Raw genomic sequence first — 15,459 nt, forward strand, 5'->3', positions numbered from 1 at the left:
GGAGGGGGGACTGGCGGGGAGGGGGGAGCCGGGAGGGGGGCAGTGCCGGGGAGGGGGTGGAAGGGCCGGGGAGGGGGGAGTGAGCGAGTGCCGGGGAGGGGGACACAATGCCAGGGGGGGGGGGGCGAGTGCCGCGGTGTGGGTGGGGGGGGGGGGGGGGAGAGAGCGAGTGCTGGGGAGGGGGACACAGTGCCGGGGAGGGGCGGAGAGTGCCGGGGAGGGGGGACAGTGCCGGGGAGGGGGGGGAAGAGTGCCGGGGAGGGGGGGGGACAGTGCTCAGGAGGGGGGACAGTCCCGGGGAGGGGGAGACAGTGCCGGGGAGGGGGGGACAGTGCTAGGAAGGGGGGGACAGTGCCGGGGGAGGGGGGGCAGTGCCGGGTAGGGGGGACAGTGCCGGGAAGGGGGGGTGAGAGCTAGTGCCGGCGAGAGGGGGAAAGTGCCGGGGAGGGGGTGAGAGCGAGTGCCCGATAGGAGAGGACAGTGCCGGCGAGGGGGGGACAGTGCCGGGGAGGGGTGAACAGTGCCGGGGAGGGGGGCAGTGCTGGGGAAGGGGGTACAGTGCCGGGGAGGGGGGGGACATTGACGGGGTGGGGGCAGTGCTGGGAAGGGGGGGCAGTGCCGGGGTGGGGGGAGACAGTGCCGGCGAGGGGGGACAGTGCCGGGGAGGGGGAGACAGTGCCGGGGAGGGGGGGAACCGTGCCGGGAAGGGAGGGGTGTTCGAGCGAGTGCCGGGGAGGGGGGGGACCGTGCTGGGAGGGAGGACAGTGCCGGGGAGGGGGGGGGGCAGTGCCGGGGAGGGGGGGATAGTGTTGGGGAGGGGGGCGGAAAGGGAGGTCGTCCACCTGGCCAGGTGCCATTCTCCAACAGTCGCGCCAGTGCCTCCAATGGCACCTGGCTGCGCGGGTGGGGGGGAGGGGGGGGGGGGGGGTGGTGGTGGATTGGCGAGGCGTCAATCCCGCCACCTGCCTCGGCGAATTGCGGGGGCCGATGCGATGCTATGGACCCCAGTGCTGCCCGTATTCTCCCGGCCGGATGGGCGACTGTGCCTGGGAGGGGGGGACAGTGTCGGGGAGGGCGGGACAGGGCCAGGGAGGAGGGGGGGGAAAGGGAGGTCGGCCGCCTGGCCAGGTGCCATCCTCCAACAGTCGCGCCCATGCAGCCTATGGCGCGTGGCTGCGCGCGGGGGGGTGGGGGGGGGGGGGGGGGGGGGGGGGTGGCTGGTGGGGGGGGTACGGGCAATGATGACATGTTGTTGTCCACCCTCCCCCTCCTGAGGAGGAGGAGCGTGGCAGAGAGGTGGCGCAGGCTGCTGCAGAGGAGCATGCCGCAGAGGGGCAGGCGTCCAGGCTGGAGGGCCACCCGCCTGACAGGACGAGGAGGATGAGGAGAAGGAGCAGGGGGAGCACGAAGAGGAGGAGCGGCACGAGGAGGGGGTTTGAGGACATTGTGGTGCCACGGAGACGCCCGAGGAGGCTCAGTGTGTACCGGCCCCGTTCATCGTACCAGGACCTCACCGACCGGGAATGCAGGAGGAGACTCCAGATGAGTCGGGAAAACATGGCACACATCTGCAACCTGCTGGCACAGCTGGCACCGTGTGGCATTGGGGGAGGACACCCTCTCCCCGTGTCCGTCAAGGTTACGGTGGCCCTGAACCTTTATGGCACGTGGTCATTCCAGGAACCGAGTGGGGACCTGTCCAGCATCTCGCAGACATCGGTGCATCGGTACATCCGGGCAGTGACAGACCCTTTATGCCATTGCGGACCGCTACATCCGGTTCCCTGTGGACCGGGCGAGCCAGGGTGCCTGGGCCGTGGGCTTCTCTGCCGCGGCTGGTTTTCCCGTGGTCCAGGATTCGATCGATGGGCTGCACGTCGCCGTGCGGCCACCTGCGGATAACAGGGCCACTAATAGGAGGGGGACCTATCCCATGAACATCCAGGTGGTCTGCGACCACCGCATGATTATCCTGCATGTCTGCGCCCAGGACCCAAGAAGTGTTCATGACTCATACGTGTTGTCGCGGTCTTACATCCCCGGCATGTTCGAGGGACGCCACCCCCGGCTGAGGGGCTGGTTGCTGGGCGACAGGGGTTACGTGTTGCAGTCGTGGCTGATGACGCCTATACGGAGGCCACAGAGTGCTTTGGCGTGCTCAAAATGAGTTTCAGGTGCCTGGAGCTCTCTGGGGGGGACCTACAGTACCCGCCAGATAGGGTCGGCCATATCGTTATGGTGTGCTGTGTCCTGCACAACATCGCCCAGCAGAGGGGTGATGTGCCGTAGGCAGAGGAGAGGGGAGTGGAGGAGCAGCAGGAAGAGGCGCAGACCTCCCCAGGTGAGAAAGGTGGGGGCAATGGTCAGGGAAGACGGGTTGGACATGGGCGGGAGGCTGCCCACCGTTAGCGGCTGGGCCAGCGGGCACAGGACAGGCTGATAGCCGCCCGGTTCACCGACTAGGGGGTGTGGGAATCGGCGAGTATGGCCACATACCGCACACCATGGCAACATCCGACCACCCTCACCCCCCTCACCCAACCAGCACCAACACCTTCACCCCCCCTCACCCAACCAGCACCAACACCCTCACCCCCCCTCACCCAACCAGCACCAACACCTCATCCCCCTCACCCACCCAACATCAACACCCTCACCCCCCCCCTCACCCACCCCCACCCCACCCGCATGCACACCATCTCTCCATTGCACATCGATCTGCGGCACAACGGTCCGGGCTCACACGGTCGCCGGTGGAAGCATGTCTATTGCAGGCCATGGAGGATGATGACGACCCGCTCTGTGATGAGCTCCTGGCTCCACATCGTTGGACAATGTCTGACCCATGGCCACAGTACCACCCTCCACCCTGACCATCCCTGCATGTGGCCGTGACACTGCAGCGCACGGTCCCGTCCTCTGCCCGGGAGGATGGAAAGGGTGGCCCAGGTGGAGGGGGGGGGGGCACACTCACCTTGGGCCACCCCTCACACACACACACTGGCGCTCAATGAAATGACACCCCCGCTCGCTTCGGACAGAACACAAAGGCAGCTTCTATAGGTGTGAAAGTGATTTTAATGACAAACTGTCCATACACGTGCCCCACCCCCTAAAACTCGTCTGTGCCCTGCACCGTGCCAACTTACTCAGTGTCTAATTGTTTGGCTTTACGGGCCCTTTGACTACACCTAGGTGGTTCCCCAGACGGTACAGCAGAACTGGAGGTGGACTCCTGTGACTCCTGCCCTCTGACTCGGGATCCTTTTGGCGGCTGTTTCCTGGGGCAGCCCGGCCTAGATGGGCCAGGCTGCGGCTCGGGTAACTGGGATGGCAAGCTGCCAGCCTGTCCTGCCTGCTTCCCACCAGATGCACCTGGGACGGAAGGGGGGAGTCCGATGTGCCGCGGTGTTTCGGGACCTCCCCTACAGGCCCGTTGTGCCGCAGATCAATGTGCAATGGAGAGATGGTGTGCATGCGGGTGGGGTGGGGGTGAGTGAGGGGGGGTGAGGGTGTTGATGCTGGGTGGGTGAGGGGGGGTGAGGGTGTTGGTGCTGGGTCAGGCCCCAGATCCTTCTCCTCCCTCGGGGTGCCCGATGGTCCCCGGCCCTCTACATGGGTCGGGGGTGTGAACGGACCAGCCATCCAACGCCCCCCGGCACCTGGCGCTGCCAGTCCTAGAGGCCCGTGCTGGTATCTACAAGGGTCTGTAGGTTTGCAGCCATGGAGCTCAGGGAGTTGCCCATCCCTGTCTATTACCGTGCGCGCCAGCTAGCACATGGGCAATGGCGCCGATGCCCTCAGCGATGGCCTGCTGAGACTGGGCCATGGCCTGCAGAGACTGGGCCATTGCCTGCTGGGACTGCGCCATGGCCTACTAAGACTGGGCAATGACGTTGAGCGGCTCTGTCATCTGCCGCTGGCTCTGGCTCATGGCTTCCTGTGAGAGGGAAGCCATGTCCTGGGCTACCCACGCCGCATTCACGGAATGTCCCAGGCCTTGCATCCTGCTTCCCATGTCTGACACAGTCACACCCATTGCCTCCACTGCGGACGCCACCCGTGCGGTTTCGGCCTGGGTGGCACGCATGACTGGCACCACTCCCAGCTCCTGTACGCGGGTGGACTCCTCCACCTGCGTCTGCAGCCGCTGCAAGCCAGCCATCATCCTCTCCCTTCGTCCCAGGTTTGGTGGCTGCATCGGGTCTATGGGCGGGTGTGGTAACTCCAGGAACTCGGGACCCATCTGGGCAGCAGATGTTCGCATGCGCCAGGATGCCCTCCGACCTCCCAGCCCCTCTGCTGCTCCTACCTCCACCTGCTGTACCGGGACGGCTGTGTTGTGCGCACCAGCAAGTGTACCAGACGCCTCATCACTAAAGGGCCCAACCGAGGTGAGTGTCTCTGCGATGGTGGAGGATGTTGGAGACAGCAGTGGCGTTGTGTCGTGCGCATCGTCCGACTCCGAGTCCATGGTCCCCTGGGGTGGCGCCTCGTCTCCACCAGTCCGCTGTGTGTCACTGTCCTGTATTTCAGTGTTATGTGCGTCGGTGTCCTGGGTAGGGGTGTCCTGGGTAGGGGTGTCCTGGGTAGGGGTGTCCTGGGTAGGGCTGTCCTGGGTAGGGGTGTCCTGGGTAGGGGTGTCCTGGGTAGGGCTGCCCTGGGTAGGGGTGGCCTGGGTAGGGGTGTCCTGGGTAGGGCTGTCCTGGGTAGGGCTGTCCTGGGTAGGGCTGTCCTGGGTAGGAGTGTCCTGGGTAGGGGTGTCCTGGGTAGGGCTGTCCTGGGTAGGGGTGCCCTGGGTAGGGGTGCCCTGGGTAGGGGTGTCCTGGGTAGGGGTGTCCTGGGTAGGGGTGTCCTGGGTAGGGGTGTCCTGGGTAGGGGTGTCCTGGGTAGGGGTGTCCTGGGTAGGGGTGTCCTGGGTAGGGCTGTCCTGGGTAGGGGTGTCCTGGGTAGGGGTGTCCTGGGTAGGGCTGCCCTGGGTAGGGCTGCCCTGGGTAGGAGTGTCCTGGGTAGGAGTGTCCTGGGTAGGGCTGTCCTGGGTAGGAGTGTCCTGGGTAGGAGTGTCCTGGGTAGGGCTGTTCTGGGTAGGGCTATCCTGGGTAGGGCTATCCTGGGTAGGGCTGCCCTGGGTAGGAGTGTCCTGGGTAGGGCTGCCCTGGGTAGGAGTGTCCTGGGTAGGGCTGTCCTGGGTAGGAGTGTCCTGGGTAGGAGTGTCCTGGGTGGGGCTGTCCTGGGTAGGGCTGTCCTGGGTAGGGCTGTCCTGGGTAGGGCTATCCTGGGTAGGGGTGTCCTGGGTAGGGCTGTCCTGGGTAGGGCTGTCCTGGGTAGGGCTGTCCTGGGTAGGAGTGTCCTGGGTAGGACTATCCTGGGTAGGGCTGCGCTGGGTAGGGCTGCCCTGGGTAGGAGTGTCCTGGGTGGGGCTGTCCTGGGTAGGGCTATCCTGGGTAGGAGTGTCCTGGGTAGGAGTGTCCTGGGTAGGACAGGCGCCGGAATGTGGCGACTAGGGGCTTTTCACAGTAACTTCATTCAAGTCTACTCGTGACAATAAGCGATTTTAATTTCCATTTCATTTCAAATGAAGGCTAGCCCTGGAGAAACTCCCCAGGGCCCGAAAAAGTTTCTGAGTGTGGTTAGATAGCAGTGAGGAACTCGCTGACAGAGCCGGAGAGAAACACCCAGACAGACCTGCCTGCAATGACACTTGGAAAGGTTTACGTTAAATCACACCCCGAAAGATTATATAGAAATTCATGTGGACCAAGCCATTTCTGAGGGAAAGAGTTTGACACTAAAGGAAGTAAAGCTGAGAAAAATAATGAGCGAGAAATAGAAAAACAGTCGGCAAAATTTAATAAGTTGATTGATTTCAGGAGAAAAACGTTTCACTAAAAATAAAGCCAAACATTCCAAGAATGCAGAAACGACGAGGTAAGGATAAATGTGAATTTAAATATTAAAGCGTATACAAAGTACATGAACAATGAGTTTCTTTAAGATTCTATATGATTTTCTGCTGTGAGCATCCATTAAAAACTGGGATGTAATTGCCCAAAATAAATTCACGTAGGGTGCTTAGAGCCAGAGCAGAGGAAAAACTTTTATCTCATTAATATGGGTTGGAATAAATAAACGAGCCTACTGCACCTCTCTTTTCCCTAATGGTTGAGGATTTCAAGGAATAGATTTTTAACTTGCATCCAGGCATAAAACTGGCAATGCAAAATGCAGTTACTGTTATGGAAACTGCCTGATTTTCATTCCATTTATTTCAGTGCAGTTAGTAACACGAGCGAGCCCCATATCAGATTAATGCCTGGGCTGCAGATTGAAATTCGACCCCAATGGGAATATGAACATCTTGAAGCAAGGTAATCATCGCAGTTGTTACATCTTCTCAGTTGTTACATAATTTGACAAGCTTTCTGCATAGACAGCTGCCACCTCGTTCAAATACTTCCAAAGTTATACCAAAGCTACAGTCTACCACTCACCTATAATTGTCCACTGTAGATTCGCTCAAGGGGGAATAACACTCCTAATTTACTGATGGGAGGCCTTCAGACAATTCGAGCGTGCCTGTAAAAGAAAGGGCTCTGTTACACACAGAACAAAGTGAAGCAGACTGTTAACGAGCTGCTGTTTTATACACCGTTCGTCAATGATAGTGAGGCGGATATTTTTATTATTTGTTCATGGTATCTGAGTTTCGCTGGAAAGACCCATCCCTAATTTCCCTTGAGAAGGTGATGGTGAGTCACCTTGTTGAACTGCTGCAGTCAAGTGGTGTGGATACACCCACAGTGCTGTTAGGAAGGGAATTCCAGGATTTTGACCCAGCGGAAGTGAAACCAACGATGTAGCTCCAAACTCGGATGGTGCGTGACTTGGAGGGGAACTTGTCGGTGATTTGGAAGGTGCTGTGGAAGGGGCCTTGGTGAGTCGTTGCAATGTAACTTGTGTTAATGTTGCAAATGCTGTGACAATTCCGTGCATGCTCTGGTTGTGATTAACAGCAGTTGGTAGTAATTGGTAATTGAGGAAAGGTCAAGACACATATGTAAGAACCAGTTTCTGCATGTGTGGTGGGGAAACTTTTGTGTAAAGGGGACAAAAAAAATGTTGTTTGGGATCTGTGAATAATACTATGGTGAAACAAACTGACTCCCTTTGCCTCAGCAGGTCTGACAGCATCAGTGAAGAGAAAAGGGAGCTAATGTTTCCCTTTCTCCTCAATGATGTTGAGCTTCTTGAGTATTATTGGCACTGAGCTCATCCAGGCAAGTGGAGAGTATTCCATCACACTCCTGACGTGCGGCTTGCCTTTTCCTAAGGCAGGCTTTGGGGAGTCAGGTGGTGTGTTACGAGCCGTAGGATTCCTAGCTTCTGATCTGCTCTTGAAGCCACAGTATTTATACCGCTGGTCCAGTTGGGTTTCTGGTAAGTGGTAACCCCCCAGGATGTTGATATTGGGGATTTTGTGATGGTGATGCCATTGGATGGGGAGATAGTTAGATTTTTCCTTGTTGGAGATGGCCATTGTATGGCACTGATGGAAAAATAGTGGATAATCTTTTGGGATGTTATTTACACTTTATTGTGAATCAATCACAATCAATCAAAGGTAATACACATTTAGAACGGGAGATACAGACCCACAGAGATTTACAACAGAGGATGAGACAATGCAGACTACTGGAACAGAAATTTCACCTGCAAGCAATGTGCTCCCAATATCTAAATATTAGACCATGAGCCTGATCTGCACAAACATCATGGTCACCACCAAATTGAGCCTTGGTGATTTTAGGAGTTTTGCAAGGTATTTCACATCAGTGTTGACCCAATTTAGAAATGGGTAAAAAAGAGGGTCCTCTGCATGTCCCAAAAAGCAATTGCAAAATTTGAGAAACACTGGATGGATCGAGCACTGTGCAAACTCCAGCTGGCTTTATTCGGTTCCACTGTGGCCTTATCAGAGGTTTTCAAAGCGTCTGATCCAAACCTTTCAACATCTCTTCCCTGAATAAATGTCCCCATTCTGTGGTGTTAATTTTCTTCCAAACTGTATCACAACAACTTACATTTATATCGCATCGTTAACGTAATGAAATGTCTTAAGTTGCTTTACAGAAACATTAGAAATGTATGACACCAAGCCACATAAGGAGATATTAGGTCAGATGACCAAAAATGTGGTCAAGAAGCCATTTTTAAGAAGTCCCTTAAAGGAGGGAAGCAAGAGAGGCAAAGAGGTGAGGGGTATTACAGACCTTAGGCCTGACGCGACTGAAGGCATAGCCACCCATATTGGAGCAATTATGATTGGGATAAACATAAGGGGCGAAATTCTCCGACCCCTAGCAGGGTCGGAGAATCACCTGGGGGCGCCTAAAATCCCGCCCCCGCCATGGCAGAGATTCTCCGCCACCCGGGAAGTGGCGGGGGCAGGAATCTCGCCACTCCGATCGGAGAGGCCCCTGCGGCGATTCTCCGGCCCGGATGGGCCGAAGTCCCGCCGCTGGGAGGCCTCTCCCGCCGCCGAGGTTTAAACCACCTCTGGAACGGCGTGATCAGCGGCGCGAGCGGGCCCCGGGGTCCTGGGGGGGGGGGGGGTAGGGGGGCGATCGAACCCCGGGGGGTGCCCCCACGGTGGCCTGGCCCGCAATCAGGGCCCCCCCCTCAGAGTCCGGGCCAGTGCCCTGGCTGCACTAGTTTCTTACGCGTCCGCCACGGCCTCCGCCATGGCGGAAGCGGAAGGGAACCCCACATCGCGCATGCGCCGGCAGTGATGTCAGTGGCCAGCTGCCGCTGACGTCACTGCCGGCGCATGCGCGGACTGGCGAAAGCCTTTCGGCCAGCCCCGCTGCCGGGGGTGCCGGTTTTTTGCGCCGATCTTCTGGTGGCAACCGCTCCGGCGCGGGGCTGGCCCCCAAAGGTGGGGAGAATTCCCCACCTTTGGGGAGGCGCGACCCCTGAGTGGTTGGCGCCACTCCCCTACTCCAGGACCCTCCATCACGCCGGGTAGGGGAGAATGCCGCCCAAGATCAGAACGTAGGAACATAAGACTTAGGAGCAGAAGTAGGCAATTCAGCCCTACGAGCCTGCTCTGCCATTCAATCAGATCACGGCTGATCTCTTCCTGGTCTCAAATCCACCTCCCCACCTGTTGCCCATATCCCATGAGCCTGCTTTTTATCAGAAATATATCTAACTCCTTATTGAAACCATCCAGTGACTCAGATTCCACCGCACTATGAGCGAGTTCCACAAATTTACCACCCTCTATGAGAAGTAGTTCTTCTGCATCTCGATTCTAAATCTAGCGCCTCTCAACCTATATCTGTGACCTGGATTACCCCACAAGGGGGAATATTTGGTCGACGCTTACTTTATCAATCCCTTTGATGCACTATCAATGACTACAGAAGCGAGGTTGTAGACCGAACTGAAGGCTTTAATAGACAAGATGTTTCCCCCAGCAGCTCAGGTACAGAAAGGAAGCTGTGGGGGATACACGAGCTCTTATATCCCGCCTTACTGGGCGGAGCTACCTTACAATTCTAACCAATGGGTGACTAGTGTTACATACCATCGGGCCAATGAGCAGCAAGCCTTCTCCACCAATGGTGTCTCGGCATTGCTAGCTACCGTAGTACCTCTAGTCATACTACCACACCCTTTTACTAGTTTATACACCTCGATCAGATCCTCTCTAATCCTTCTAAACTCCAGATCAAACTGTTTAATTGCTCCTCATATGTAAATCCTATCATCCCCGATTCAATCTGGTGAATCTCCTCGGAACTGCCTTCAATGCCCCACATCTTTCCTCAAATAAGGAGAGCGAAACAGGACACGATATTCCAAATGTGGTCTCACCAACACCCTATACAATTGCAACAACACTTCTTTATTTTTAGACTCCAGTCCTGTTGCAATAAATGCTAACATTCCATTTGCCTTTTTAATTACAAGTTGCACCTGCATATTGACGTTCTGCAATTCATGAACAACGATACCAAGATCCCTCTGCCCAGATGCACATTGAATCGGTTTTCCATTTAGATGGTGATTTGCCTTTCCACTTTTTCAGCCAAAATGGATAATCTCACACTTAACTACATTGAACTCCAACTGACAAATTTTGGCCCAATCGCCTAGCCTCTTTATATCTGTCTGTAAAATCTTTATCTCCTCTCCACTGCCTGTTTTCTCACCTAATATAGTATCATCCACAAATTTTGCTTTGCTACACTCTGTCTCTACTTGCGGACCATTTAGATAAAATGTAAATAGTTGAGGTCTGAGGACTGACCCCAGCGGCACCCTGCTAGTTACAGTTCACCAGCCAGAGAAGGACCCATTTATCCCGACCCTCTGCTTTCTGTGAGTCAGCCAATCCTGAATCCAATCTATTACTCTGCCCCCAATCCCCTGCGGTCTCACCTTCTGAATTAGTCTTTTACATGGCACCTTATCAAACACCTTCTTTAAGTCTAGATATACCACATCCACAGAATTAGGGGAGTGGTAGTGAGTTGTGGGTTTGGAGGAGATTAGTGAGAGGAAAGGCCATGAAAGATTCAAAAGCAACCATGAGGATTTTAAAATAAAGACGCTGCTTGACTGGAAGCAAATGCAGGTCAGCAAGCACAAGGGTAATAAGGGAAGGGGAATTTCTGCAAGTTAAGAGTTGGGCAACAGCGTTTTGGATGACTTTAAGTTGCTGGGGGGTAGATCAGCAAGGAATACATTGGAATAATCAAGTGTACAGGTAACAAAGGTATGGATGTGGATCAACTCAAACTTATGCATGTTAAGTTACATCTTCCACCTGACTGTCAATTCCACTATCTCTTCCTGAAGGTCTTTTACATCCTCCACATTGCCTGTCTGCCTAACATTCTTCAATTACTTAACCTCATTAACAAAGCAAAAAGGGGAAGGCACTTCAGAGGAACATTGTCAAAAGTCATTTACAATCGTCAATGCGTGTGCTGCCAGAATATTGAAAGTCTCACCACACTAGACAAACCGCAAAACTCGACCAGTACATTGTTTGACGGAAGGAAAATGTGGGAGGGCACCTGATCTTAAAATGATGAACGAAATGGAAAGCAGGCATATGGACAAGTCATTCCAGTTGACCCATCATCTCACAACTACATCAAAACAAATTTGGCAACCTTCAGTGAGCCTATGCTTGAGGTAAGTGTTTTCCCTCCAGCTAAATATGCACAGAATCGGCTTGCCTAAAAAAACATTTTTTGACCATTAGACATAATACTCATTCACAGCACTTTTTGGTTGTGGTGTGATTTTCATGCAATGATTAATGATTTCCATTATGATGCCAGGTCTTTTGCTAAAGTGCTAACTTCCTATTTTTCAGTTAAATTATGTTTTAGAAGTCTTGCACTTCAGAATTATTACAATGCTAAAAGGTACTGCTGAAATGAAAATACATATTACAGCAAATTTTAATATTTATTTTAGCATTAGTCCACCGGCTCAATAAAACAAAAGGAAAAAACCTTCTTGGCAGTCGAGGGATTAATTAAAGATTGAGTGGTGATTTAGGATCAAGATTGAACTTTACATTACCGCAAATGTTGGTGTTTAAGAGGAACTTTCCAAAGGCCTGAAAAAACCCTCCAAAAAAAAGAGTTAACTTCTCGGTTGAACGTAAAAGTGTACCGTCAGCATGGGTGTAGGTGGTCAACATTTTGAATATATTTATTAGGTTATTTTTAATTGTTTTCTTACAAATAACACAACAAGCACATTTTCAATGCAAAATAGATTAGGGGCGGGATTCTCCCCTACCCGGCGTGACAGAGGGTCCCGGCGTAGGGGAGTGGCGCCAACCACTCTGGGGTCGGGCCTCCCCAAAGGTGGGGAATTCTCCGCACCTTTGGGAGCTAGCCCCGCGCCGGAGCGGTTGGCACCAGAAGACTGGCGCAAAAAAACGCCGCCAGTGGCCTTTCAGGCCCGCCGCCCGGCAGCGGGGCTGGCCGAAAGGCTTTCGCCGGTCGGCACATGCGCCGGCGGTGACGTCAGCGGCCAGCTGCCGCTGACGTAACCACCGGCGCATGCGCGATGTGGGTTTCTCTTCCGCTTCCGCCATGGCGGCGGCGGAGGAGAAAGAGTGCCCCCATGGCACTGGCCCGGAGTCTGAGCAGGGGGCCCCGATCACGGGCCTGGCCACCGTGCCCCCCCCTCCCCCCAGGGTCCGATTGCCCTGCGCCCCCCCCAGGACCCCGGGGGCCCGGTCGCGGCGCCGATCCCGCCGCCACCAGAAGTGGTTCCAACCTCGGCGGCAGGAGAGGCCTCCCAGCGGCGGGACTTCGGCCCATTCGGGCCGGAGAATCGACGCAGGGGCCTCGCCGATCGGAGTGGCATGATTTCCGCCCCCGCCAATTCCCGGGTGGCGGAGAATCTCTGCCACGGCGGGGGCGGGATTTTCGGCGGCCCCAGGCAATTCACCGACCCTGCTGGGGGTCGGAGAATTTCGCCCTAGGTATTTTTTAAAAAATCATTCACGGGATGTGGCTGTCGCTGGTTAGGCTAGAATTTATTGCCCATCCCTAGTTGCACTTCAGAAGGTGGTGGTGAGTTTGCTTCTTGAACCGCTGCAATCCTTGAGGTGTAGGAACATCCATTGTGCTATTAGGGAGGGAGTTTCAGGATGATGCCCCAGCGACAGTGAAGGAGCAATGATAGATTTCCAAGTCAGGGTGTTGAGTGACTTGGAGGGGAATCTCCAGGCGGCGGGGTTCCCAGGTATCTGCTGATGTTGTTATTCTACATGGCAATGGTCATGGGTTTGGAAGGCACAGGAGAATTATTGCAAATATAAGAAAAAGAAAATGTTCTCAGTAATACAAATAAAACAAAGAAAGAGCAAATAACTCAAATTCTATCCTTAACAGCTGACAGTGTCTAGATCTTTGAAAAAGGAGATAAACGGTTGCCATCTCAGGTAGAATCTCTCAACAGAACCCCTGATGATAATTTTAGTTTTCTACAAAAGTAAAAATGGACATTTATTCCCCCAACCAGCCAGAGACATTAGGCGGAACAGGAGACTGCCTACTGAGCAGTATCCGCCTCCAGGCTATCAATGAGGCAAAGGTGATAATGTCTGCCTCTATCCCAGAGTGAATTGCCGGAGAGTCCGAAACCCTAGATATGGCTGAAGTGTTGGCTAGTGTAGACTTGAGAGATGAACAGACACTTCCAACACTGATGAAGGTTCAACTCAATTTTATTAACTACTTCTAACTAACTAACACACGATGACTGTGGGTCTAAATGATGCTAACTTAAACTAGAGACCTAAGCCTTGTCTGAACCAGTTGATTCTCTCAGCACGTGGTGTGAGTCTGTGCTGGGCTTGATGAGTTCTTGTTACACTGAGAGGCAGCACCCAGAATGAGCGGGAACCATGGTGCCCTCTGCCTTTATAGTGTGTGTATTCTAACTGGTGATTGGCTGCGGTGTTTGTACATGTTGATTGGTCCCTGTGTGTGTCCATCAGTGTGTGTCTGCACCATGGCACACTGGTGTATATTATGACAATGGCCACCAGAGGGCACGGCTGTGAATATAATAGTGTTAAAAAAGGAAGCCCAGCAGCTGGCTAGTCTGGGGCAGGACAGAAACATATGTGTGTGATCTGCGGAGGCAAGCAACAGTAGGCGCTTCTGTTCTCAACAGTCGGGACAAATCCGCTTATGCTTGCCTTGGTCAAATATGTCTTATGGGTGGCATAGTGGCGCAGTGGTTAGCACTGCTGCCTCACGGCGCCAAGGACCTGGGTTCGATCCCAGCCCTGGGTCATTGTCCATGTGGAGGTTGGACATTCTTTTCGTGTCTGTGGGTCTCACCACCACAACCCAAAGATGTGCAGGGTAGGTGGATTGGCCACGCTAAAATTACCCCTTAATTGGAAAAATCTAAAAAAAAGTTTCTTATGTTGCACTTTGAACTGAACTAAGCTCCACCTGGAACATGAGGACGTGGAGTTGACCCTACAGGGTCAACCTGTAGTTGAAAACTACAGAGAATCTGGCCTCCAGGTAAACCCACCATATATTCAGCCTCTTGTACAATCCCCCCCCCCCCCCCCCCCCCCCCCCCAACTGCCCGTCATGTGTTTCACCGTAAGACTATAAGATGTAGGAGCAGGAGGAGGCCATTCCGCCATTGAGTCTGCTTCGCCAGTCAATGAGATCATGACTGCTCTGATATAATCTTCAACTCAGCTTTCCTACCTTACCCTATATTAAAAATCTGTCTATCTTGGCCTTGAACATGCTTAACCCAGTCTCTATAGCTCTCTGTGGTAAAGAATTCCACAGATTCACAATTCCCTGAGAGAAGAAATTCCTCCTCATCTCTGACTTATATGGGGGATGCTTACTCTCTGCTGCTAGAGGCTCCCATTGGGGAGGGAGCGGAAGTATTGTCACTGGACTACCAATTCAGAGACCTTCAGCATTTTCTCTTTGGTCTCAGAAGTACATCCATAGTCTTGTATTCTAGCCCTCTCAACATGAATGCTAACATTGCATTTGCCTTCTTAACTGCCGACTGACCTACACGTTAACCTTAAAAGAATCATGAACAAGGACTCCAAGTCCCTTTGTGCTTCTGTTTTCCTAAGCATTTCCCCGTTTAGAAAATAGTCTATGCCTCCATTCCTCCTTCCAAAGTGCGTAACCTCACACTTTTCCACATTGTATTCCATCTGCCACTTCTTTACCCACTGTCCAAGTCTTTCTGCAGCCCCCCTGCTTCCTGAATACTATCTGTCTCTCTACAGATCTTTGTATCATCTGCAAACTTAACTACAGTGCCTTCAGTTCCTTCTTCCAGATCGTTAATGTATTTTGTAAAAAGTTGTGGTCCCAGCACAGACCCCTGAGGCACACCACTAGTCACCGGCTGCCATCCTGAAAAAGACCCCTTTATCCCCACTCTCTGCTTTCTGCCAGTCAGCCAATCCTCTATCCTTGCCAGGACCTTACTGTTAACATCATGGGCTCTTAACTTATTTAACAGTCTCCTATGTGGCACCTTGTCAAAGGCCTTCATGAAATCTAAATAAATCACATCCACTGGTCTCCTCTGTCCAACTTCCTTGTTCCCTCCTCAAAGAACTCTAACAGATTTGTCAGACATGACCTCCCTTTGACGAAGCCGTGCTGACTCAGTCCTGTTTTATCATGCGCATCCTCATCATTTGCCTGCCCACCTATTTTTGTGCCCCCGGAAACTTGGCAATAGTGCATTTATTTTCCTCGTCCAAGTCATTTATATATATTGTAAATTCTTATGGCCCCCACTTGGATCCCTGAGGCAATCCACTCGGTATAGGTTGCCATCCTGAAAATGCCCCCCCTTATCCCAACTCTGAGAAAAAGGAGATATAGGGAGGGGAGATAGGAGCAGGAG

The 15,459-nt window shown here is 53.6% G+C and overlaps 1 protein-coding gene across 17 annotated transcripts in view; it reads right to left on the reverse strand.

Moving 5' to 3' along the window:
• The window catches only part of LOC119965371 (teneurin-2-like), a 3,273,255-nt gene that overhangs the window by 2,752,009 nt on the left and 505,787 nt on the right, over nucleotides 1–15,459 (reverse strand). For all 17 annotated transcript variants that reach the window (XM_038796070.1, XM_038796068.1, XM_038796065.1 and 14 more), the window contains exon 5: nucleotides 6,492–6,576. The gene's annotated coding sequence lies outside the window, so the exon portion shown is untranslated. The remainder of the gene's footprint in view (nucleotides 1–6,491; nucleotides 6,577–15,459) is intronic.

The sequence above is a fragment of the Scyliorhinus canicula genome, chromosome 4 (assembly GCF_902713615.1).
Source record: "Scyliorhinus canicula chromosome 4, sScyCan1.1, whole genome shotgun sequence".
NCBI classification, from domain to species: Eukaryota; Metazoa; Chordata; class Chondrichthyes; order Carcharhiniformes; family Scyliorhinidae; genus Scyliorhinus; species Scyliorhinus canicula.